Source organism: Chelonia mydas, chromosome 9 (assembly GCF_015237465.2).
Source record: "Chelonia mydas isolate rCheMyd1 chromosome 9, rCheMyd1.pri.v2, whole genome shotgun sequence".
NCBI classification, from domain to species: domain Eukaryota; kingdom Metazoa; phylum Chordata; order Testudines; family Cheloniidae; genus Chelonia; species Chelonia mydas.
The window spans coordinates 10,239,728-10,264,377 of record NC_057855.1 but is presented as its reverse complement, the minus strand read 5'-3'; the positions used below and the strand labels follow the sequence as shown (position 1 = coordinate 10,264,377).

The window sequence follows — 24,650 nt, the reverse complement described above, 5'->3', positions numbered from 1 at the left end:
TATTAATAACGAAATACTGATGACATCTCCTTTTCCATCTACCCATGTTAATGTGTGCGTATATGATGTATATGCATAACGTGTGTGTGTGTGTGAGAGAGAGAGAGATCTCACCCCGTATGTTTGTGGGGTTTTTCTGTGTTCCATATGCGGGCGCGTAGGTCTGTGATTCCCAGCGAGGACGGGGGTATTATTCAAAGGCGGCATCTGGGAGCTGGGGTGAGTTTAGCTGCAGAGTCGGTAGGACCAGTTGCAGCTGACGTCAGTGGCCTAGGCAGGGCCGCTGGTTAGAGACTCCAGGTAAAGCCCGAAGCAAGTGCCCGATACTCCGAGCGTCTCCTCGCAAACCCTACACACCGGGATCCACATGCCCGCACCAGGTGCCTGCTGGCAACAGCCTGGGAGCTGGCCCGGAGCATCCTTGAATTTACATTCTGCCGAACTAAGTGTGAAGTCGGTTTCCAACGTGATTCCATATACATTGGAGTCATAGTCCCATGATTACTGCGGGACAACGAGTTAACCACTCGGTGCGCTACCTCCTCCCCAGCCGTGCACAGCACCCGCTGCAGTTTTTTTCCATTCCCTGGTGACCCCTTAAGCAGGGAAGGTGACCCCTACCCCATCCCAAGGCCGCAGATCCACAAAGTTTGGGATCCCGAATGGTGCTTTTCAAAATCACACGTAACAACAGGGCTTGGCAGTCAGGGCTTTCCCAGTCCTCTGGTCTATTTCCGTCTGGTGAGTATTGAAAAGAGACACACATGTTCTGGCTGACTCTCCGATCAGATTGGCCGAACATTTATCAGTTCCTTAAGCTTCACTTCATTAATTCGGCTGACATAATGTGGGCGCCTTTGCATAAATTCTTGATTAATGGCGTCCCACTCGTCACTGGATAGCAAACGACATATTAACACGTGTTGGTGATGGAAGGCTGATAGGGTTGTTTGGAGGGGGAGAGGCAAGCACACGAGAGCCTCCAGCGTATGGGCCCGATCCTGAAAGCCCTTACTCACGTGAGTGGCTCTTTTTTAGGCGAAGAGTCCCATAGAGCCCAGAAGGGCTGGCCGGGGGACTAAATCCTACTCACGTGAGTAAGGATGTGTAGGGTCAGCCCCGTGAGCGTGTTAATTTGAAATAGACCTTGTGAGGCTTTAAAACCCCACATCGATTGTATGCTATGTCAGTTTAGGCCCGATATAACACATGCATAACAAACCTCTGTGCTGTATGCTAGACAACCAGGACAGCAAGAAATAGACTCTTCCCTGGGCTATCACCAGCTCCAGTGCTGCTGTTCTGGGCGCATTTTGCCACGTACCAAGCTCCTAAACGTGTCCTTTTGGCATTTCTTGCAATGATGGTTCCTTTAAGCTCTTACAAATTGCAAAACTTGCGGAAGACAGAGAAATAATTAATGTATTAAAACAAGCAGCGAATTCCTCTGGAGGGGCCTTATCAACTGCAGCCACACTGGCTTCATCTCCTCCTAGTATGCTAATACCCCCCGTGACGTCACCGGCGCCAGATTGAATGGGAATCAGTTATGAAATTATTAGATTTAGCTTAAAAAGCAATCTTGCCTTCTTGGAATCCGAGTTTGGGCTTCTGGAAGGTCTATAGAAATACACGAACATAGACAAATTTAGTGCTGACTCTCTAGTCAAATCAAAAGTAAATCAAAAGGTACACATTTTACTTGGTTCCGATTTTCAGAGGAAACACATAAATATTAAGTTGAGGGACTTTTGAAATGACAGTATCTTAATTATTTATAGTATAGACCTATTAAATTTGAAACAAGACAATCGGATTTTCTCAGACCGATAAGGTAGGCCAGAGCTCCTTTTAAGTTATTTTTTTATTAAGAATTTCAGCTAGGGCATATGCTACTTCAAAACCGTGGAAAAATACACATGGGTGTTTGCATTAGCCAACGATAGATAAAAACGTGTTGGGAGAAAAATATCCCTTTTGGTTTAAAATAAAACATGGTCTGGGTTTTTTTTTAAATTGGAAATCAGTATACAAAAGGTTGGTGAAGCTATGATATACGAGCTCTTTGAAATCAGTATTTCTGATTTTATTTTAAATTGGGTTGAAATTATCAGAATTATCACGGTTTTTAATCGCTGGAGTCACTGCAATCAGTTGACGCCCAGATTCAGTAGAGTTAAATCCTCGAAGCTAAAATCCGGAGGGTTTTTCTTTTTTTCTTCCAAATGCACTTGGGAAAAGGATTTTTAAGAAATAAAAATCACACCCCCAAATTTAAGTCTCTACATGAGAGTTTTTTCCTTGCATAACTTTCTTACTGGACAGATTATATATTATCTCCCCAAGCTTCTTTACACTTTTATTGACGGTTCAGTATTAAATAGTTCGCAGTCATTCTTAAATCTTGTATGGGGGAAAAAGCCAAAGGAATAGATGGGAATATTCTGCACTGTGACAAAATTGTTTGAAATGTTTAGGAACACTTTCATCTGTTTGGGTCGGTTTTTCCTCCCCTCTCAAATCAGGCTGCTTTGCTTTGCGAATTACGAATAATCTGTGGCTCGTTCCCTTGGGCGGACTATAAATCACCTGCTTTCTCGATTCACTTTCTGCAGCGTGAGTCTCTGACCCAAAGTTTTAATTTACTTTACGTCCTAGAGTTGTAATCTCTGCATTCGGGGAGAGAGAAGAAACGTGTCGCAGTTGTGCCTAATGCTTAGTCGAGCGATTCCTTTACCTTAAAAAGTTGTAACTGGCTGAGAAGTGAGTTTTCTGAGGAATGAAATCCCAAATGAGTTGCAAATATAAAGTAAGATTTTTTTCCCCCTGCTCCTGATTGGCAATATTCATTGTGTGTGTGTGTGTGTGTGTTGGTTTGAAAAGCAGGAAGAAATGTAATGAATTGAGTGCTGTCAGAGATGTCTTCTATGTTGATGTGGTGAATGGCAGCAGCTCCCTGATCCAGTGCAGGTGCAGTAGTGCTGGGGGGGAAGGGAGGGGGGGGGGCTCTCTGTTCAGTGGAAAAAGCACATTCCCTACAATAGACCACACACTGCCAGCCAGCATGGCATCAGCTCACACTTTCATACTCCCCCCCCCCCCCCCTCCACAGTCCTGAGTTCACAAAGTGGCTATACAGTAGCGCTAGTTAGGTTCTCTTGTAATGAACATTTGTGACTCCTGACCAACATTTGAATCTGCTGGGCTCTCTGTGCAGGCAGGTCTGTTTTAATCACAGGTTGAAAATGTGTCCCCTTCTCTTGCGAGGCAGCTCATTCAGAGCATCAGTTGCATCAAACGCGATTAAGAAAACGCGGTTTCCAAGTGCTGCTAATAGGGAAAGATTTTTTTAATAATAATAAAAAAGGGGGGGGGGGGGGAGAGACACCGTTCTAAATGGATGAGATGGTCTAATCCTATACACGAACTCCTATTAATCCCGTTTACAGATAACCTGTCTCCTATTTTGGTGTAATACATTATCTTTATGCAAGGATTAAAAAAAGTTTTCACTCATCCTAACCCGGCACGGGCTGGTTTTTCCTGGCTTGTTTCCGTATTTTTTTTTTCTTTGACGATCTGCTTATAAGAAGCTAGATGGTTACATTTGGTTACTCAAATACTACTCCGAACAATGCAACGAATAAGAGCTAACTCTTCAGCAAGCGGTTCTGATCGCTTTTGTTCCCTCTCCTATTACATCTAATATTAGCCCTCCGATCGGGGGGAAGTCACCGAGAAGGTATTTTCATAGCATCCCTGGGAACTCAGTTTCCTCGCTCGTGTTGCTGATTTCTCTTGCGCTACTCCTGCAAGAAGTAGATTAGACCCTTTTGGATATACTTGCTGATGCATTGCGCTGAGGAAAATTGCTCTGTGTTTGCTTATAAAAAAACCATGTCACTGTAAAACTTTTTTTTTTTTTTTTCCAAATCGCGGTAACAAATAGCATCAGCTTCTGGAGCACTTTGCAAAGCCATTCTTTGGCTGAATACTGTTAAACAGGGGATTTGACAGCTAACCAGATATTACTGAGTTCTAAGTAAGCCAGTTTTTTCTTCTGCCTCCCTCCCTCCCCTCCACCCCCAAACTGATAACAAAACGTGTTTGCAATAAATTGCATGGGGGGAGGGGGAGGATCAGATTCTAATAAGTGACTTATTTGTTTTTAGGGGTCAAATCCTGTCATCCTCATCACAGGGGAATAGATCTCGTGTACATGTAAAAGGAAAGGTAGTACAGATATTTTAAAAAACAGATTGCTGATCGTATCGCAGGGTTGATTTTTGTCTTTTGGTCTCCGACTGCTCCCCGAAGCACCCGCTAATGTATGCTTTATTTACCGCCAACAAGTTGAAGCTCTTTAGACCATCAACTTTACCCAACCGTGGCTGTTAAAAAAAAATGGTCGATTTGCGTTAGGGCGCCATTATTTTTGCGGATTAGGTCTGCGTCTGGTGTCAAATACAGTCTGCGACAAGGACGTGCAAACTACTGCTACTCCAAGATCCAGGCTTCCCGTCTATAGTTTTCCACTTTCTTTCCCCCTAGTGCTACTTGATAGCCTTTGTGTCCTATTGATACACACCCATAATTAATCCTTCTTATTAATGCTTACATTCTGTACCCATGGGGCAAGTCAAACCTATTTAGATTACCTTGGTTGGTTGCACAAATTTAAGTGGGAAACGAGTTATAAACCTAATAACGGCCTTAATAAAAATAATTATTTGATTAGGGAAGAGTAAATTTACTCGAGTGCAAGGATGCGTCTGGATTTATATTTTGGTTGTATCTGGGCTCATGGTTGGTTTGAAAACAAAGGTCTTTTAAATTCATTGCAGTTCTTAAAAAAACCCATAGAGTCAGACTGCACACAAACCATGGTAGAATATGTCCCTTTGATATTACTTAGGAGCATGAATTAATTCATAAAACAGTTTTAATTGGAAATCAATATGAGATTTGGGTGCCTTTGAATTAATTGGAAACAATCAGCGCAGGAGACCATTCATCACACACGTTGTTCCCTCTCTTGCTTTTTGTTGTTTTTAGTCCGAAGCTTCTGCACATCGTTCAAGTGTATTTATGGTGCTGGTTTTACAAGTAAAAGTGAGGATGCAACACTAACACTCGCATTGTCCCCCCTATACTTTTAACGCTAGCGTATTGTTTGATTACTAATTCGAGTTAATATGATCTTTATGGCAACATAACAGTGGATAATTGGCCCTTTTTCTGAACAACAATGTAAATCACAATCGCTTTATTATTTAATAACGTCAAACGCTTCGTTGGATTGGCCCCGACAGAGAAGACCTTTTCTTTCTAGGCAGTGTTGTTGAGAAAGAACAATGCAGATCTAATTGTGGAGATTTCAGAAGTTGGCTCCTGTAAATGAACAGCTTAGATATGGAAGTTCCAGCAGATGTCTGCACTTTTCCCTGTGACAAACCTTATAACCCCCTCCCTTCCCCCACCTCCCCCAGACTTATTGAAGATTTTTTGTTCTCACATCCTAGCAACAACCTAAATCTTCCCGAAGTAAATACACCCCTTTCCCTTGGTTGCTATACAGCACTTTATATGGCAGATTTAACAGGGAAGTATAAGCATGCACACCAAATCAGTGCCTGCCTCAAGACGCTAGATATAATTCTGCCCCAGTTATCAGTGTTTTCTCTCCTGCCAGCCTTGGGTGGGTTTTTTGATTTGTTTGCTTTTTGTTTAATAGCACCTTGTTTGTCAATAAGGAAACGCGCACCCCAGCCTCTGGGAAGAGTTGTTTTGTAAGAGTTTGGACAGTTTGCAAGTCCCGCATGACATTATTTTGTAAATGTCAGGAAAACGGCCAGGATGCCTGTCTGTCTCCAGCTGCGGTAGAGAGGCCGGCACTGTGTGGCCCCGTCTGTGTTCATTTCTGTTACCTGCTACTTTTCTGAGGACTGGCCGAGTGCGAATGTTTTATTTTCTTACCCTCGCTTAGTGTGTGCAAAAGTTACCGGCTCCTCAAAGACGCGATATTAAAATTCCTAAATCCATAACCCAGTATACAGATAAACCAGGAAACTTGGTTCCTACCCCTAAAGTGATCACTGCAAGTACACAGCAGGGGCTGGTTTGGAAAACCCTAATTCGGTTGAGTCCTGCATGGAACAAGATGGGTCCCAATTCTCTTTCCAGGACGCGTGGATGTAAAAAAAAGGGGGTCCTGGTAGGCTGCGTGGAGAGATACACAGCACCATCAAGTAGAGGCATGAGGGTGGCTCCTCTTCCCATGCCGACCCCATGGTCCCCTCCACTTGCTGTAGCTTAATGTTATTAAGCCTCATAGCCAACGCGTTTCTGTGTGTGTTTCTTTGTGCTTGGCACTAGTACCTGGTTGGGAACAGCTCCTCGGGGGTGACACATCGCCCCCCCCTCCCCCGAAATGTAATTCCACCGAAAATAGTTTATTTGGAAAACTTTCCCCCAACAGGAGTTGGCAATCCTCTGCCTAGTCCTGTTCGTTCACCCCAAGCTTTAAACAATGCGAGCTTTGATGCGCCACTGAGTTCAGTCAGCAGGAGATTAAGGGTGATGTATAGCATTCTTCTTCGCAGTGCACCACATCCCGGGGTGGAAGGAGAGGGAGCAAAGATACAGAGTCCAGAATATTTTGCCTCCTTTTGTTTGCAAATTTTGACATAACAAGCGATCAGAATAACCGTAGCGAAATCCTCTTATGTGTCAAGACAGAGAGGGCACTTTTTAAAATTTCAGCACCACACGCTTACCACTCACTCCACGTACCTAGGCAAGCTGTCACCTGCACATTGTAGGAGGGGGTCCCAAACAGTCTCTGGTACCACTGCATTTTGTTTTTCCAGCAACTACCGGCTTGTAAGCAAAGCCAAGCCAGCCACACCAAACGGCGCGCTGGATACGTTTCAAATAAATCGTTACAGTTAACTAAAGTGCTGTTCTTCCTCCCGCTTGCCACCAGATTTCCTCACAAAAATCCACTCAGTTTAAAGTATCAAAAAGGCAGAAAACAAACAAACAAAGATAGAAGCACTTGGAGTCCCTAGAACCAAAGTTCAGTTGTATTGTGCGTTCTAAAGCTCATTTCACACGATTCACAATGCACTTTGAATGTTGTCTCTTTTTTTGCTAACGTGTTAATCACCTTCCCTGTTTTTTTGTTTGTTTTGTTTCGCAACTCTGCTTTCCTAAATTGACATAAACTGGGGGGGGGGGGGGGGGCGAAATGCAGCTACTTTTGGATCAGGTCTAGAAAATGGGAGCTGAATGCAGAGTTTAAAATTAAAAATAGAATCGCGATTTGTTCTGGGTTTGTTTTGTTTTGTTTTTTAATCTGTACTGACTGAGTCTCCAGATAACTTGTAAACAGCCATGAGGTCCCTGCTAGCATGCAAATAGTTAATAGCCCAGTAACCACTGCGGCATTGCTAAAACTAATGATCACTTACCAAGACACAAACAAGACTAAATACTCATTGAAATCTAAAAAAAAATTTTTTTTGGCTGTAGTGGGTGCTCTGTGCATTTGGTTTGTTTATTTCATACTTGGATGATCCAGGGTTGGGGGGTAGCGGAGGGGGACTCCTGGCTGCCACTCCCTCTCCATAATGAGCTCATTTCCATATTTGCACCTCCCGCAACTGTGAGAAAATCCGGCCGGACATTTAACGTTCCGATACGTCCTCCTCTGCCTGGTCTCCTCGGTTACACCGTGTGCCTGAGTGCGGAGAGAAGAGAACCGACCTATTGATAGGTTCTGTTGCATTAAACTGCGAATAAATGTGCGTATCTTGGCATCTAGCAGGCTCTTGTCGTTTTTATTGTTTCTACATCCATTATTTCCCATGCACTTTTCTCTCTCTCTCTCTCTCACACACACACACACAGGTTTTTCAGTGTGATTTGTCTGTTATCATTTACCATCTCTCCCCTCTCCCAGTTTCTCCAGAGTCAAAGTGCAGCTCAATGTACAGCAAATCAAGTGGAAAGACAACAACGCCACACACTCGCAAAAGTGAGCGAGAAGCTTCTGCAAAACAGATCGGGAATCGATTTGATATAATGTTAGAGTCATACGCATATGTGCGTGGCCAGGAGACGTTTGAGTCTTGCAGAAAAAACCCATATTGACAAGAGTTCTGTGGGATGCCTGCAAGTGCCTAGGAATAGTTGGGGGTGGGGTGGGGGATTTTTTTTTTTTTACCGTACTTATCAATAACAAGATGTATAAATATCAAAGTGAAGTAGCCCGAGTAAGTCTTTCTAGAAGCAAGGAGGAAGCTTAAGCAGCTTTCTCTAATGGTGATTTGTAGCTCTGTAAGGGGGCACGGACAGCAAATACCCTGCAGGTGCATGTTGTAACACTGCCATCCGGACTTTAATGTAGATTACTCTCCAGCTCGTTTGATCGGCCCTTTGAAACCCTTTACAATTGCCTGTGACGAACCGCCAGTCTCAGGTTTTTTTCCTTTGAATAATGCCTTAAGGGTAAGTCCTCGGGGCTTTGAAAGATCTCCAGTACATTTTAAAAAATAAATAAATAAAAATCTAAAGCTTGGGCAGATGTCTGTCAGCTAGGAGCTGTTAACAGGCAACTATGAAACTATTGATCATCTAATACCCACCAAGTCTACTCAGGGGAAAAACTTTAATACTTAAGGGAGGAGGGTTCCTAAGGAACTCCTAGTATTTATATTGTTTTCGGGGGGGGATATTAATATTTCAATAGAGATCCCCCCTCCTATCTGTAATATGCCTTGTGGATGGCTGTACAGGCTGGGGTATACCGTACTTATGGACTCTCCCGTGAGTCAGGGTAGGTCTGATCTCTGTGGGTGAGTAATACACGCATGTAGGACTGACACTCACAAATACTGAAGTCCTTACACATGCCACACTCCCACAGAACGCAGGATAGATAAGCCGTGAGTGGAAGTCCGGTGTGCTGGGTGGCTGAATAAATAAACGGTGCATTCGAAGTATTATACAGAATGAAACTATTAAGATGAACTAGATATGGCATAGAACACAACTGTAAACTGTCTATAAATACAAACATAGACTATGTCTATACCCGGTGCACTGGATATTGCCATTATGTACAAGTATTGTATGGTGGTGTTTGGCTTTCATGACCTCCCCCCAATAGCAAGAATGCTAAACAAAATTCAGAGAGAACCGCAGAAATCTGGCAGCTATTTCCACTCCCCACCTCAGAAAAAGCGACTCTTTTAATATTGACTTAATACTATTAACAACTTTACAATAATTACTGAACTCTCGGCACTTAAACTTGCACAAGCGGCGCTTTGTTTCTATAAAATAAACTTGGATGTTCAATCGCTCCCTAGCAAACCGGGGATTTGAATTAAAGGCCCATTTGGGACACTTGAGACGACAAAGGGTTACACATAAATAAATGCCACATTTGCCTATTGCAAAAGTTTTCTCTGCCCTTTCTCAGTCACAACAGGGGAGGAAAAAGCCCTCGTTTATTATCTAGCGCTGGGTAGGAGCAGCCCCTCCAGAATGTGCCCTTAGCTTTGGCCGGCAGAAGAGGGGCTTTTCTCTCAACAGCAGCCCCCTTTGTTCTCCAGATCTCTTTCCCAATTTCAAGCTTCACTTGCACATCCCAAGTTTGTTTGTTAATGACGCTATTACCATCTGGCTCGTCCTACTTTCCAAAAGATATAAATCTCCCCAGTTTCACTGCCCGCATTACCGTCTAAGTGCCACCATAGCCAGAAGAAAAATATGCTTTCAAGGTTGCAAATTCTCTTGCACAGAATAATGCCCTGGCCCGGCTCGTCTCTTCAGTATTTATAGGTTACACACATTGATGTGTAAGATTCTGATGGGGAAACTGAGGGCTGGGTTTGATGGAATGTCTCCAAATGGAATTCCCCTTACAGCTATACTGGGGGGGGGGGGAGGGAAAGAAGGGGGTTAGGAATTGATTTACGTTTTCCTCCATAAACTTAAATGAACCGCTCTTTCTCACCCTCCCCTCCTCCCCTCATGCCAACCTTTAGCAAAGAGTCTGAACGCATCTTGCCACTTTGAAACCGTTATCTTCGGCAAAGAGAGGGACACGAATCTGTGCGCTCAGGAGGCTAAATGTGCTGCCTTTAGTAGATTCCTGGTGTCAACTTGCCCAGCATGGACCCTGTCTTCTTGTTATATGTATATTTTTGTGTGTGTGTGTGCGCGCGCGCCCTTCCTTCTAACAGGCGTTGTACAGTGAGAAGGAAAGTTTAGTGCAAAGCGATTGCAGATTTGTATGCTTTTTAAGCATAAAGGGCGGGGGAGTGGGGTGGGCTGGGGTGGGTTGGTTTGTGTATGGGCTCCACAATGAATCTATTTATTCGCTGCATCCAGCCTGGGCAGAGTGAATAGGAAAGCGAGAGAAACTCAGCCTTCCAAACGCGTGGGCTTTGTGGAACACAGTCCCCACTGGCAGATTTCAACTGCTAATTTCCCATTCTGTGGGGATCTCCTGCAAAGAGACACATACATGCCCGTCATCTCTGTCTTCCCCCAAGTCTTTCCCATCCGTCCCCCGCCAGTATGTAAACTCTGATACTACTAAGTTAAACGGAAGGAGAAGTTTAACCCCAGATCATTGCCTTGCTTGATTGCTGGCAAGATTTTGCGGGGAAACCTCCTATTTAAAATTAAAAAATCTTGTCAAATCACGGAGAAGCAGCTCTTTTAATACGTGAAAAAACCCCAAGGATTTTTCGAGTGATCTAATTGTTATAAATAATTGCCGATGAAAAGCAAACTCAATTATTATGCACTTCTAATAGTGTGACTGCATTAGGGCCAAAACAGTGATTAATTAATATCACACTGGTGTAGCTGTTTTCTAGCAAAAGGCCTCCTCCCCCTCCCCCTTTGCCAAAGCGGATCTGTCCTGCTGGAGTGATGCTTAGCCAGTAAGGGATCTTGTTTATAAATTTATATGACGACCTTTTCTTTGTGACCGTTCTAAAGTTGATATGGACAAATTGCAGAGGTATACAATTTAAGTAGATGCACTTTTAATCACCGATCATTAAAATGGTTATGTTAAATATACTCAATTACATGCATGACTTCACCCTAACAGTACTTCCTATTCTCCCAGCTGCTCACGTATTCCTTAACTATCGTCCGTAGAAGAAACTCGATTATGCTGGATCCATACATTTCTATGGGTTTCATCAGCCTAATTAATGCTTCGGTGTGGTCCATGTGTCTGAATGGGTCCCTTTGCTATTACTTTGGTAAGGAGGCAGTGTTGGAATGCAGAGGGTCTTTCTTTCAGATATACCCATGGGGGTCACTCTAGGACGCTAATGGCAAAGGTAGCAAGTGTTGAATAGCAGGCACATGCAGGGGAAAAGAAACCAACGGTGAGGTGCCTGGAAAAGGGACGTGGATACTGTAGGTATGACCAACAGGTCCGTGCTGATAATTAAAACGGTTAAAGAAGAGAAGGTAAATGGAAGGCGTCCACAAACTCTGGTGCGCTTCGTGAACACCAGACAACTCAGTTCACGCTCTGATCCTGATGCAAAATGGTATATTCCATACCATGCCAGGGCAGTAAATGTGCCCCTGCTAAATCTGTGTGTATTTTCTAAGACTAGTGTGATAAAGTAGTATGGAGACACGTCTCAGTTAGGAGTGGATTTTCACTTCTTCTCCCGCAGAGGAAGCTATTTTGAAAAGTTGGATTGATTAGGGTTTCTAATTGCACAAAAAGTCAACGACAGCTTTTAAGACAACTCTGCATTTTAGCGTTTGCTTCCTACCTGTGCGAGCTGACTGTTACATGGCTGGTGCTGTATATACATTGCTCAAGATTAGATATTCTTGAACATGAAATACATCGATAATTTTTGGTCACATGCACAGACACCTGTTGTGTCGAAGACCTCCCTGTAAGACTTCCTGATCGGATCCTCGCCAAGGGTGGGAGGAAAAACAAAGATAATTTCTTACCACTTAGTGAATTACCAACCAATAGGCTGATGAAACAAGGACCTTTCCGCCATTCCTCCTAAATCCTCCCATATTGTACACTGCAGATCATCGTCCTAACTTTGCAGTGTGCCTCGCTGTAGTCTTCATCCTAGCAGTGAAGATTTCAGATCTATAACCAAATTATAACGTAGGAACTTTATGCTTGTCATATTAATTTAATGACTTTTATAGTAAGTGTATACTCTCTGTCTTTTGAAATGAGCTCTTCAGAACGCTTTGTGTAATGACAGACACTAGAGACATAAGAGACAAATGCACAAGCAGTGGTGGGATAATAATCCGGCAAACACACTGGGCCATTTAACAATAAAATGGAGAAGCAAGTACATTACATCTCAGGATAGATGTGTATCCCGGTCCAGTTTAATTGGTCAAACGCCCCGGATCCAGACTGACCCGGAAAAAAGAAATTATCAAAAGAATGGTCAAATCTACCCGGGAAGGGATTTTTAAAAAAATATATGGTATTTCATAAAACCAAATAACCAATCCCCAGAAAGCATTAGATTATTTTGATCCAGTTCATACAATAGTAATTTAAATTGGTTGGAGCAGCTGTGTAGTTATTTCATCTAAGCATTGACTCGTTCCATTTCCAATGATATAACTATACATGCGTGTCTGAATGAATCTTGGTATGTGTATATATGTCTCTGGATAGACAGATAGATGGATCCCTGTGAGCATTTGTTTTGCTTCTTTATTGTGAGTTGTCCAGAATTCTGTCCAAGAGATGATCTTGATAACAAAGCGGGGTAAACCAAAGCCATAGGTGTATTGCAATCTAGGGAACTCACTCATTGCCTATAATTGTAAATAAGGTAAGTTCACACGACGATCGAGTAACGAGAGAACAAGAGGCCTATTTTAATCAGGTGGTTATCTCTCCTTGATGGAGATCAGAGCTCCATCACTCCTGGCCTTCTCATTGTGTCCCCCCTGCTGGAAATGACAGCTCCTTCAGAAATGAGCAACTTGGTCCCTGGATGGGATTTCACCTCTTTTGCACTACACATGTACCAATTGTCATTTTACTGCTACATCCAATCCTCTAAATGATATAAGTGTATAAACTCGGCCTCATTAAATCCCATTTTTGGACAGCTTGAGGGTTGGAGCGTGTATTACTGTAAACGAGAGGAGACTTAAATTATATCCAAATGGGGATTGAAACATAGTGGTACTTAAGCACACTCCTTGTCTCAGCAACAGTGGTCTGATTTTTTTCCCTCTAGAGTGTTATAATATTACAAACGCAAGTTTCCTCGTGTCAGATCAAACGATCTGAATCCTATTTCTCGATTCAGCCTACAGGCTCCATTGTGGTGGGGACAAACATAAAATAAAGATACGATCAAATACTGTGGCCTGACCAAAGAGAAGTTTATCGTTCCTCTGAGCGAGCTTCCTAATATGAAGTTAAAACCCTTTATATCTGAACACACTAGGTGAGTTACTTTCTTGTGTACATCTATGTAAGTATATGTGAGTATATACAGAGATAAGTATTGGTGTGTGTATAGGCAATGAACTATGGACAACAGTTAGCCAATGGTACTGAACGTTCAATTCCTACACTTCCATTCTTCAACCAATAGCCAGTTAAACATCTCATTTTCAGTGGGAAAATCTTTGCCTACAAAGGTCTGCTTCTTTCATAAATTTATCTTCAAACATTTGTGCTGTTCAGTGTTGCGATACAAGGCGATATGGCCGGTGAACATTGAGCGTTAACTATGAATTACATGGATCTCTCGCCGCACGCTAACTAGATCATTATTTCAGAGAGTAACCTTTCACCGATTCTGAAATATTCTCTCGTGTTGCTCTATAATCTAGCACGTCACGATTATCTGTCTGTGTCCTATTAAAATACACTGATATGCATGGTCGAATTAACATATTCTCCCTACTAATGACACTAACAACTATGTGATGTCAAGGGCGCAGAAGGTTACGCGGTATATGGGAATATGTTGCATAACAGCAGCCCTATAGAAAGTCAGCCAAAGTTGGCTTTGAAAAGAGGTTTGGATTTTCATCATGTTCAAACTCCTGAAGGATTCGGAGAGAGTCTGTGATTTAACCAAGTGTCACCCGCATTGTATTCCTGGCTCCTGGGAGATTTGTTGTTTCTTTTCACTCATGGTTTTTCTTTTTAACTCAGTGGTCTGCTGAAGATGGGCAACAGGCGCTGCTATACATTCTTACAGGGCTTTGGGGTTGTTCTGGGTGTAATCGCTGTTTAAATCCCGATGCCCAGGACTGCACCTGAGTTTGATTTGGATCAAAAAGCTTGGAAGCTGCTGGAAAAGTGTTTACTGGTGAAATAACGGCAGCAAGCAAACTGGGCAGGAAGAGCTTGATAAAACATAGTGATGAATCTGTGTGCGAGAGAGTGTGGAGGGGGTGTATGTGGAGCGGGGGAGTAATGGTAAACTGGCATTTCTGGTCATTCCAGCTCCTCGTTATTGGTTTGCACCGGTAGACAGCCTCCATCTCTCTGTTTAGATATTCTTCACCGACCCCTAGACGCCCAGACAGCACGTTCCCAAACTTTGAAATGCCAAATCACGTTATTGCTGTAGCAAGAGGCTGCTTTAGGATCTGTGACAGCTGAGTTTTCCCTATCGATTATGTGACACTGCAGTTCATTTACACAGCTCAAAAGCTCAAAGACACGAGAAGCCTCCAGTTTAACAAAAATAAATCCCGCTCTGAAAGTGAACCAACTTTATGTAGTCTTTAAACTGATAGATCAGGACTTAATTCATGGAGACAGAGAGAGCGGGAAGGCGACAGAACCAGTTCCGCTTTCACACTGTCCTTTTATAAACCTTCAGAAATTACCACATTGAAAATCTAGGGAGATTAAGGACTGAAATTTTAATTAGGAATATAGTGTGTTAGGTTGCTATAGCTCTGTAAAACGTCCAGGGCAAACAACTTTCTCTGTCTCTCTCAATACGTGTGTGTGTGAGAGAGAGAATTAAAGATATACACAGAGAGTAACTGTCTGTGTGTATGTCCAATACACTTATAGATCAACTCTCTATCTATATGGTTATCTATATATCGCGGTAGCTACAATGTACACACAGAATATTAAATATTAGTTTATGTGCATGGTAGCCAGGTACAAGAATTAAAGTGATCCCAATTAAATTAAATTGAAGCTGCGGGACCCACATACAAACGTGGGGGAAGCCCTTCTGAGGCCGTCATTTATTGAGATTGATAAATGAGTGACCGGCCTGCATATGCTGCGGGTTCTTTAACGGGGGACTGTCCAACAGAAAAGACAAGCTCCCAGTCCCTAGCTGCCCCCCTCCCTCTGTCCTCGCAGAGGTTTCATTACTTGCTGTTAGTGCCTGAAAACAATAAAGGATGTCGAACTGGGCTTTTATTGATTATTTGTCACCCTGTATTTGTCAGTTTCAATAACTTTTCCCGAAGTTTTACTTACGGGCACTTGAGCTTTCGGATTAGGCCAGCTCTGAGGATTGCACTGAGGAGTAATTATCCGCTGGCCTGCTTCCCTGTAGTCAGAGCAGGGCAGCCAGAAAGAAAAGAGCATTAATGTATAGAAGCATTAATCTGTCCTCAATCACCCTAAAGCAGTGACCATTCCAATCAACAGGGAGAGCTCCCAATACCTTGGACACTGACTTGGGCCGTGGGGATGGGGTCCCCCCCTCCCCGCCCCGCCCCCGGAGATTATTTGGCTTTAGTTAATTTCACTTACAGTTTATTCGCATATACTTTTGTGTCTAAACCTGAAGCGTGTTATTCCGTGCTGCTGCTGTTTGGATGTATTAGCTTGGTCTATAGGGATACAAAGTGTGTGTGTGTGTGTGTGAGAGAGAGAGAGGTGCTCAATAGGTGTGTTAAATGGATGTATGCAAGGACGGGGATGGGTGTGAGAGTCTGGGGAAGTTCAAAACCATTTTAAAGGCCTAGAAATCGACTCCCAAGAGGATGTTTCCAATCGGACAACAAACTTCACGTCCATGTTGTTTGAACTTTCCGATTCGGTTACATCCAATATGTTGCATTAAAAGGCTGCATCGAAGTGTTAACGTAAAAGCAAAATCAGGGGATTTTTAAACTTGTGTTTACGATCAGCCCTTCAAAAAAAAATCCCATTTCTCTTTCCGGATTTATATTTTATATTACTGCGAGATTGCATCTACTGCTTAAGAAGGTTAAAAAAAAATCACTTGGCTCTCGTGATGGAAAGAAATCCCCAGGAGGGAATCAAATAGGGAAGAGGTGTGTTGGAAAAGACCAGCAAACAAATGGGGACTGGGGAGGAATCCTCAGGTGACGCTACCAAATAACACCTGTAACTGGTGCGCAGATCCGTTGTCAGAGCCTAGGAGAAAAGGAGAACTGAATCTGGAAGTTGGTTTACTTCTTGAGGGTCTTTTGCACCCCTCCGTCCACCCCCCCTTTTTTCTGTACTAGCTTCTAGCACCATCCAGAGCCCAGCAAGAACGAGAATTTAGCTTCTCTAGCGGCTAAAAAGTTGATTATGGACAGAGAGGAAACTTCTTGGATGCCTGAAGTTCTCACCGGGTGATCGAGAAGGGGAGAGAGGGATGCCATACAAGATGCTCACAGAGCTATTTTAGGAAACTTAAAGTCTTTCAAGCGGCCAAACCTTTATGGAAATTGGAGCGAGACAAGACCTTATCTTTGGTCATTTCCCGTCTCCAGTAACTTCCATATTGCTCCCATGCGATGCACGCTGTTGCATGCATCGTAAAGCTATACTAATTTGTAACCACACTAAAGGCAAGCGAGCATAATCGTTCCCTGGGCTGGCACGGTGCCTATCGCGTACAGTATACCGTTTGATGTCCTGTATTTCATACCACTGCAAGCTAAGAGACAAGCGAACACAGAGTGCCCTGTTACACAGGATTTAATTACAGCGGAGTGCATTCTCCATGCTGATTAGGAGACAAATCAATCGGGGGCTTATTTGCCACAATGAACCAATAAAAACAATTTATTAGAGCAATAATCTGAGCTCCACATTGTCTAAATATTATTGTTTCAATAGCACGGAGGGGATTTAGACTGAAAAATGTCACCCACCCCATCAGAATCCTCACTCGCTAATGCACCCTGAGATTTTAGCTTCTTCCCAGGGGGTTATTTGCTTGTTTGGGGGGCCTTTTACAAAAATGTTGGGTTCCACAATTGCAGGTTCATGTGTCTTGGTTTCTGAGTGACCTACAGTACAAAATGCTGCCCACTTGGTTTTAAAGATTTCCTTATTTCCCGTGATTTATATGTGAAATTCCTGGAAGAAGGGAGGCCATAGGAAAGGTCCCCAAGCTATAAACCGAGATAAACGGCTTGTTGTAATATAGTTAGCAAAACATAATGCAAAGTACAGAAAATTCTATAGGGGCTAGGGAAAGACATACATTCCCAGGCTGGAACGCTCCTGAGCATAAAGTCCGGGACCAGAGATTTTTGAGGGAGTTCGGTGGGAGGAATGCGGGAGATAGAAATTCCATGACCTTCCACCCTACAAATAACATGTCTCCCTTATTCTCTTGATGAATTCCTGCAGTCTGCAAAGTGTTCAGTTAAATCAATGGGAGATTCTGGGCTGCAAGGAAAGCAGGATTCTTGGCCCAGCTCAAACTGAGAACTGTAGAGTCCCCTATAGTTTAAAGTTGGTGACTCAGGAGACTCTGGCTTTGCTTACAGCCTTCTGGAACTTCAGTCATCTCTGTACTAAACCGGAGAGGACCTCATTTCCTGCGCTAGCACTCAATGCTCTGCCAACCACAAGGTCTTTTCATAAGGCTGCCAAGGGTGCCTGGCTGTGGGAAGGACAGTCAGTGTTTATCACCAGGGAATGAGCTGGCATCATAGTCTCCTCTGAGTCACCAACCTGGCTAGCCCTGAGCATGACTTCATAAATCATGCTACCTAATTGAAAGCCACATGTTTACATGTACAGTGCTATTCATCAGGAATGTGAAAAAAAAGAAAGAAAAGATTAAAAAACAAAAACTCAACAGCCCTGTAGCTCTGTTCCTTCTTCTCACTAGTCAATTAATCAATCCGTTGATTGTTACATTGTAGCAGGCACATAAAAACAAAAACTAAAATAAAACCACCCTACACATCTACAATAAAAAAATACAAAAATCAGTTAATCAAAGACTGATCATTTCTATAACATATCCTTGGAAATGAATCTTGAGGTGGTGTTTTAATTATTAATTTAAAATTACCTGAAACTATTACAATTAAAAAAATTATGGCGTTTTTGGCATACGAACATTTTGAAGCAGCTGAATCAGGTTATGAAGGGAAGAAAGAGGATTTGGTTAAAATAGTCCTTTAAATTTCTTGTATTCACTTTTTTTAAAATGTAGGTTACTACACATCTGCCTATTTTCCTCCCCAGTGGAGATGAAAAATGAAACTGTGACAAAAGACATTTGAGTTTGTTATATAACTCTATCTTGCTTTTCAAACCAAATCTCCTTCCCTTTTTTTCCACTCGTAGAGTCCAAAGGATATCCTGATGTTGAAGAAACCTCTTCAGCTTTACACCCAGTGCCTTATCGCCATCAGAGGTGGAAGGGGACAGTTAAATGAGTGTGTAACAGCTGTAGAGCAACAATTTGAATATTAATATTTTATTTTCTTCAAACAACAACAAAAAAAGATACTTCAAAACCAGGTGCCAGACAAAACATTAAATTTGCAATCATTAAACCTGTTTAACAGTACTCCAGAAATGAGGAGTAGGGATTTTGACTGACAGTTTGCCACCAGAAGCCCTAAAGTAGGATTTTATTGCACATATAACATAGTTTACCATTCTTTGCTCCCTTCAGTAAGATTCTGTGTCTGGTGTTGACATCTGAGACATATATTTACATATAAGCTTCATGTATAATGTGATATTGCTCAGAAAATGGAGAAATGTTAATATTTTTCTTGCTCACTGTTTTATAAATAAAGAACACACTTAGTTTGCTGTTTGCTGTCTTCTCTGACCCTTCAGTATATCATATTTAAAGCATTTTCCCCCAACAACAAGACATTTTGCTTACCTGGTAAATTTTTAATTGAGAAATAGTTCGTGTGAAAGACATGTTAAATAAATAACATTAACACTGTCTGACAACTTCTCTTAGCACTCCCTAACTAATATTTCATTATAGATGAAATGGATCACGTTTTCAACTTAAGAAACTAAAACAATACATTGTTTAATAGCCAATGATGTTTTAATCAAACAATTGGTTTTCAAAGGGAATAGCAGCCAAAGAGAGACTAGATTCCTCTTTTGATCTTTTTCTCAATTTGTTCTGATATCAATAAGAAATACTGGTAGGTTGAAGACAGATATAAAATGGAAAATAAATGTTATACTTCCACACTAAACCCTTGGGGTATCATTTATGGCACACTGGCTTTGGAAATGCTGCTCATTTGATATGTTGAACATTACTTTTATGCACATTAAAACTTTATTTAGCTTAACTGCCTTCTTGATGAGTTTGACTGTAATAATTAAAGCTAGAGTTGTCCAAGTAAGAAGCAAACAATTAAAACATTTATGTATTTGATTCGTGATAGGCATCTCTACAAGGTAGGTTTTAACATTTTTTTTTTTCTTCTTAATTTTTTTTCAGTAAGAAGGATAAGCTTGGAGCGCCCAGTCACCGTGGTAACTGCCAGAAAAATTCTCCTGAAGTTTGAAGAGGTCAGCTAACAGGGTCAACAACTCTGGCCTCTTTCTGAGCTGGGCCTGGCAGGCCCCATCCTGCAGTTGGAGTGGTAGGCCAGGCCTAGCCCTGGGAGGTGGGCCATTCCAGCTCTGATATAAATTTTTTGAGTCAGTTCACGGCCTGGACTCTCCAGGTGGTCTCCAAAATCGATTGTGACCTTCTGACCCTGTCTAACGGAGGCATAGCATCCAACCTAAGTAAGGATTTAGCCAGGAATGACAGCTTTCCACTGAGTGTTATTGGGGACAGTACAAACAATTTTGGAAGCAAGGAGGTAGGTAAGAGGAGTAGAGGTCATTAAAAGCATATTAAAAAACAATTTTTAAAAAACCTTGTTGGTGAAAAGTTTGTATTAGCATTAAGTACCTCTGTTATAAACCTTTTCAGCAAAGGCCTTTCCCCTCTCCCCAATGCTATTTTATATTAAATATTCTGAATGTTAACATGTGAAAAATAGGCCCTTTGTATATTCCAAAGCAAACCTAGTATTTCCTCTGCATCTGGATTTCAAATATGTAAATAAGGCTGGCTGATTTGTAGCCAAATAGGCACTGTTTATAAAGACTGGATATTTTCTTAACACCACAGAAACAGCAGGTTGTTTATTTAAGGAAGTAACTTCTTTAATATGGGCGGCCTTTTTAGATTCAAAATAATCTTAATAGATGCAATTTTTTATTTAAAGAAGGAAATTAAATAACATGCAAAAATAGCCTGTAATAAAGGCCTGCTGGTTTCAAAGGCTATGTCCTTTGCTGTTTTGTAAAACAAATAGCCAAGCCACAAATCTGGTTACATATGAATTCTAACAATGCTAAGATCATACCTATACACAAGAAGAAATATTCTTGAAGACTGGAAGAAATGCAGAATTTTCTTGGGGCTGTTACTGTGCAGAGGTAACAAAGTATATAATCCTGAGCTGCTCAGCAAGTAGCTTTTTGCTTTGGGTTCCTACTGAGACTGTCCTATTTTATTACTATTTTAAGGAACCCATTCTGCACCCCTTACTCACTTGAGTAATCCTTATTCATTTGCATAAGTGGGACTATGTGGAATAGGAAAAGTACAGTTACCAAGTCGAACAATGTTCTTAAAATTTCATATGTGACCTTAACACTGCTGTGAGGAAAGTAAATTGTGTAACTATTTTGTCCCATTCTTAGGAAAAATTAAATAAACTCACCCCAGCAGGAATATTTTTCCATATCATTCTTGCTATGCCTAGTAACTAAGAGCAAGTTTCCAATATTCTTGCTCACGTTTGGTTAGTACCTTACCCCTCGAGTGGCCACTGGAGATGCCAAAAGAGTGAGATATTAAATGCAAGTAAGAGTTGCAGAGTCTGGCCCAAAGGCTCAGTTCTGAGACTGATTCTCTCAACAAATAGTGCTTTACTCTGCAAATGCTCCCTTTGGTTACTATGGCTCAGATTCCGTTGCCTTTACTCACATTAAATAGTACCTTACTCTGCAAATAGTTCCATTGAAATCAGTGTAGGGTGACCAGATAGCAACTGTGAAAAAACAGGACGGGGGTGGGGCGTAATAGGTGCCTGTATAAGAAAAAGTCCCAAAAAACCAGACTGTCCCTATAAAAACGGGACATCTGGTCACCCTAAATCAGTGGAACATTTGTGGAATAAGATATTAATCAATCTGCATAAGGGTGGCAGAATCTGGCCCAGTTGGGCTTGGTGTGGAGTAAGGTACTACTTAGGGAGAGTAAAGGAGGCAGAGCTGGGCCCCAAATAAGCTAGGGCCTGATCCTGCGCCTGTTGAAGTCTGCCGTAAATGCTCTCATGGTTTTCCTAGTGAATGCTAACCACACATTTTTTTAAAACAGGGCTACAGCAAAAACAACTTAATGACATGAGAAGGCCCACTGACTTCAGAGGGACTCCTTGTGGGAACAAGACTGGCAGAATCTGGCTCATACTCTGCAATGAGGACTAGTGCCTTTGCTTGGTTTACAGAAAACATATTTAAAAATGAGAGTTATGAGCAGTCAAATGATTTTTAGCAGAGCTTACTATATCCTCATCTCCTTTGTGGCATGATTCTACATTTTCCCTGTCCCGCCTAACAAGCACATCGGTCTGCATGATGGAGAATGTAAGTATTTCCCTGGGACACAGATCAAAATTCTCCCAACCCCTGCCCCAGCCTTACCATCAAGAACAGGCAAAAATAATTGGCACAGGAAATAAATGAGTGAATACCAAGATCTTTGGTTCTCTGCAATTTTACTTGCATTTTAGAATAACCTGAAAAATTGGACATTTCCTTAAAACAAAATCGAGTTGGGGCCTGATTATCGTCTGTCTGTTCACGTCATGCAGTCATGTGCACCTGAGCAAAGTGGATATAAAATGCACAGATACAAATGAAAACACAGGAAGTGGAGAAAAAAGCCCTTTATCTTTTTCCATAGTGAAGATTCAGCCATCATGCATACAAATAATAGATCGTCTCCAACCAAATATTAGCAGCAGCAAAGGTGAGAATTTCTAACCTCCTTCATGCCATTTACTTCAATGCAATGTGAACTTCAAAACACGATGAATCCATTGCAATAGTTTATTAAGTATAGGCTATTCCTTTACACTTTATTTAATTCAAAAAGCAAGGGAATTATATACACAAACAGGCTTAATGAAAAGTTAAGGATAAACAGTCAAAAACACCAAGAGAGACAAGGAGGGGGAGGTAATATCTTTTATTGGACCAACTTCCGTCGATGAAAGAGACAAGGTTTTGACCTGCAGAAGAGGTCTATGTAGTTCAAAAGCTTGTCTCTTTCACCAAGAGAAGTGGGTCTAGGAAAATATATTCCTTCACCCACCTTGTGTGTCTACTATCCAGGGACCAACACAGCTATAGAAACACTGCAAAATCACCAGGGGCAGGATTGTGGCATTTAACCATAGCATTTAGTATGGGCTGGTAAAGAGCTGCACTGCCCTGGGGGAACCACTAGAGGCAGCATGTCTCCCAGAGATGGCTGCGCTCAGGGAAGCATCATGGAAGGGGTGCCACAGTTCCTTCTCCGCACTCCCCCTATATCTTTGGCGCATGGCTGGCCAGCTTTGCTGACTGGCATGTAGGGGGTAGGCAGAGCCATGGTGCCCCACCTACTCCCTGCCCTTCCCCACCTCATGTTGGGTTGGCTCTAGCATGGGTTATATCAGGTAGTGGCAGCCTCCACACAGGAGCTACAGTTCAGGCTGGCCCTTCTGCAGGTGCCCCGAATAGTGGGAGGTTCGGTACTCCTCCCTACCTACTGTGCTACATTTAAGAGCCTGCTACCATCTAGCCCAGAGTCAGGAAACACAGAAGTTAAGGTTCCAACAAGCAACATTAACTTGGCTATGTTTCACATTGGAAGTATTTTCTATTTCTGGTTGTGGTTAGATGTGCAATTTAATGTTCTGTTTATGTTGTCAAAGGTATACCATGGAGTAGCCATTATGTACAACCTAACCCACTGACCCGGCCCTTGAAACTTTAACTTCTGTTTTTCTTGATGGTTTGTGATTTAGCTGTGTATCCTGATGGTGCATAACCTAGTTTATTGCATATAAGATTATAAAGGATGTGTTACCCTCTGCAACTAGTTGGAGAGTTTCAGTCAGAGAGGTTTCAGAGTAGCAGCTGTGTTAGTCTGTATCCGCAAAAAGAAAAGGAGGACTTGTGGCACCTTAGAGACTAACAAATTTATTTGAGCATAAGCATCCGATGAAGTGAGTCAGAGAGGGCATGTCATATAAGCTTAGCCCTCATTTGAATTATAGCCATTATACACACACTTTCTAATGCAAAGCTTCGTGTGCTGTTTCACCATTATGTTAAATCCTGATCAGGAAACAAACTTTAAAATCCCCGTTATAATGTAACACAAGTAAATTATGCCTTGGGCATATACAATGGAAGTATAGATTATTTTAGATATATAAAAGTTCTACTTAAGTTGAGGTTAGTGGTTTAATTACAGGATTTTTTTTTAAATTGCTGTTAATAAAGACAGCCAGTGTTTCCCCCCCTTTGATTTACCTCCAGATCAACCATATTCAGTACCCCTTTTCTGGCATTCACAGCAACATGGGTGGGTTGGCAGGATCTTATAGGCATTTCCATCTTCCCAGCACTGATATTTTTTCCTGGATTGTAGCACCAACTCCACAGTGTGCCATTGTTTGGAATCTTTCAGTGACTCTTCTTCTCCCAACCTGAAACCTGCCCCAGACCCATATTTCTTCATTACAGTTTTTCAAAACAATTATAGAAACACTGATTGCAGTAAGAGGCAGTGTGAGCCAATGATTAGATCAGATGGTGGAGAGTCAAGAGACATGGGTGGTGTTCCACATTCTGCCTCTGATTTCCTGTTTCACCTTGGGTTTGGCCTTGGGCAAATTACTTAACTGCTCCGTGACTCAGTTTCTCTATCCCTATTCCCTAATGGGAATAATAATGCTTACCTGTATAAAGTGCTTTGAGATCATTGAATAAAAGGTGCTGTGTAAGAGGGAACTCATTCTATCATTATTTTGTTAGAACTAAATCAACCTAAGTGTCCCCTCTACTTTATTTTAGTTCTTGAGACACATTGTTAGTCTTTTAGGGTTAGGACACCACTTCTTCCATACAGATATTGTCATCTGGCTTTTTGTTTCCCTTGTATTCACATCATATAAGGCAGTGCAGATATTCTCCCTTCCCCCTTCACACCAGCTTTGTTTAAACAAAACTACAAAGCGATTGATGATGCATGTTCTCAAGGGCCCAATAACCTTTGTATATACCAAGCAGCGTGCTACTTTTA

At 42.0% G+C, this 24,650-nt stretch overlaps 1 protein-coding gene across 9 annotated transcripts in view; it reads left to right on the top strand.

Moving 5' to 3' along the window:
- SOX2 (SRY-box transcription factor 2) overlaps positions 1-24,351 on the top strand; it is a 107,812-nt gene extending 83,461 nt beyond the window's left edge. For 2 of the 9 annotated variants that reach the window (XR_006283975.1, XR_006283974.1), the window contains exons 2-5: positions 13,369-13,502; positions 18,593-18,769; positions 19,731-20,100; positions 21,672-24,351. The gene's annotated coding sequence lies outside the window, so the exon portion shown is untranslated. Of the gene's footprint in view, positions 1-13,361; positions 13,503-18,592; positions 18,770-19,730; positions 20,101-21,671 lie in introns of all 9 variants that reach the window. The other 7 variants (XR_006283973.1, XR_006283979.1, XR_006283977.1 and 4 more) reach the window with 5 other exon arrangements.
- The last annotated feature ends 299 nt before the right edge of the window (positions 24,352-24,650 follow it).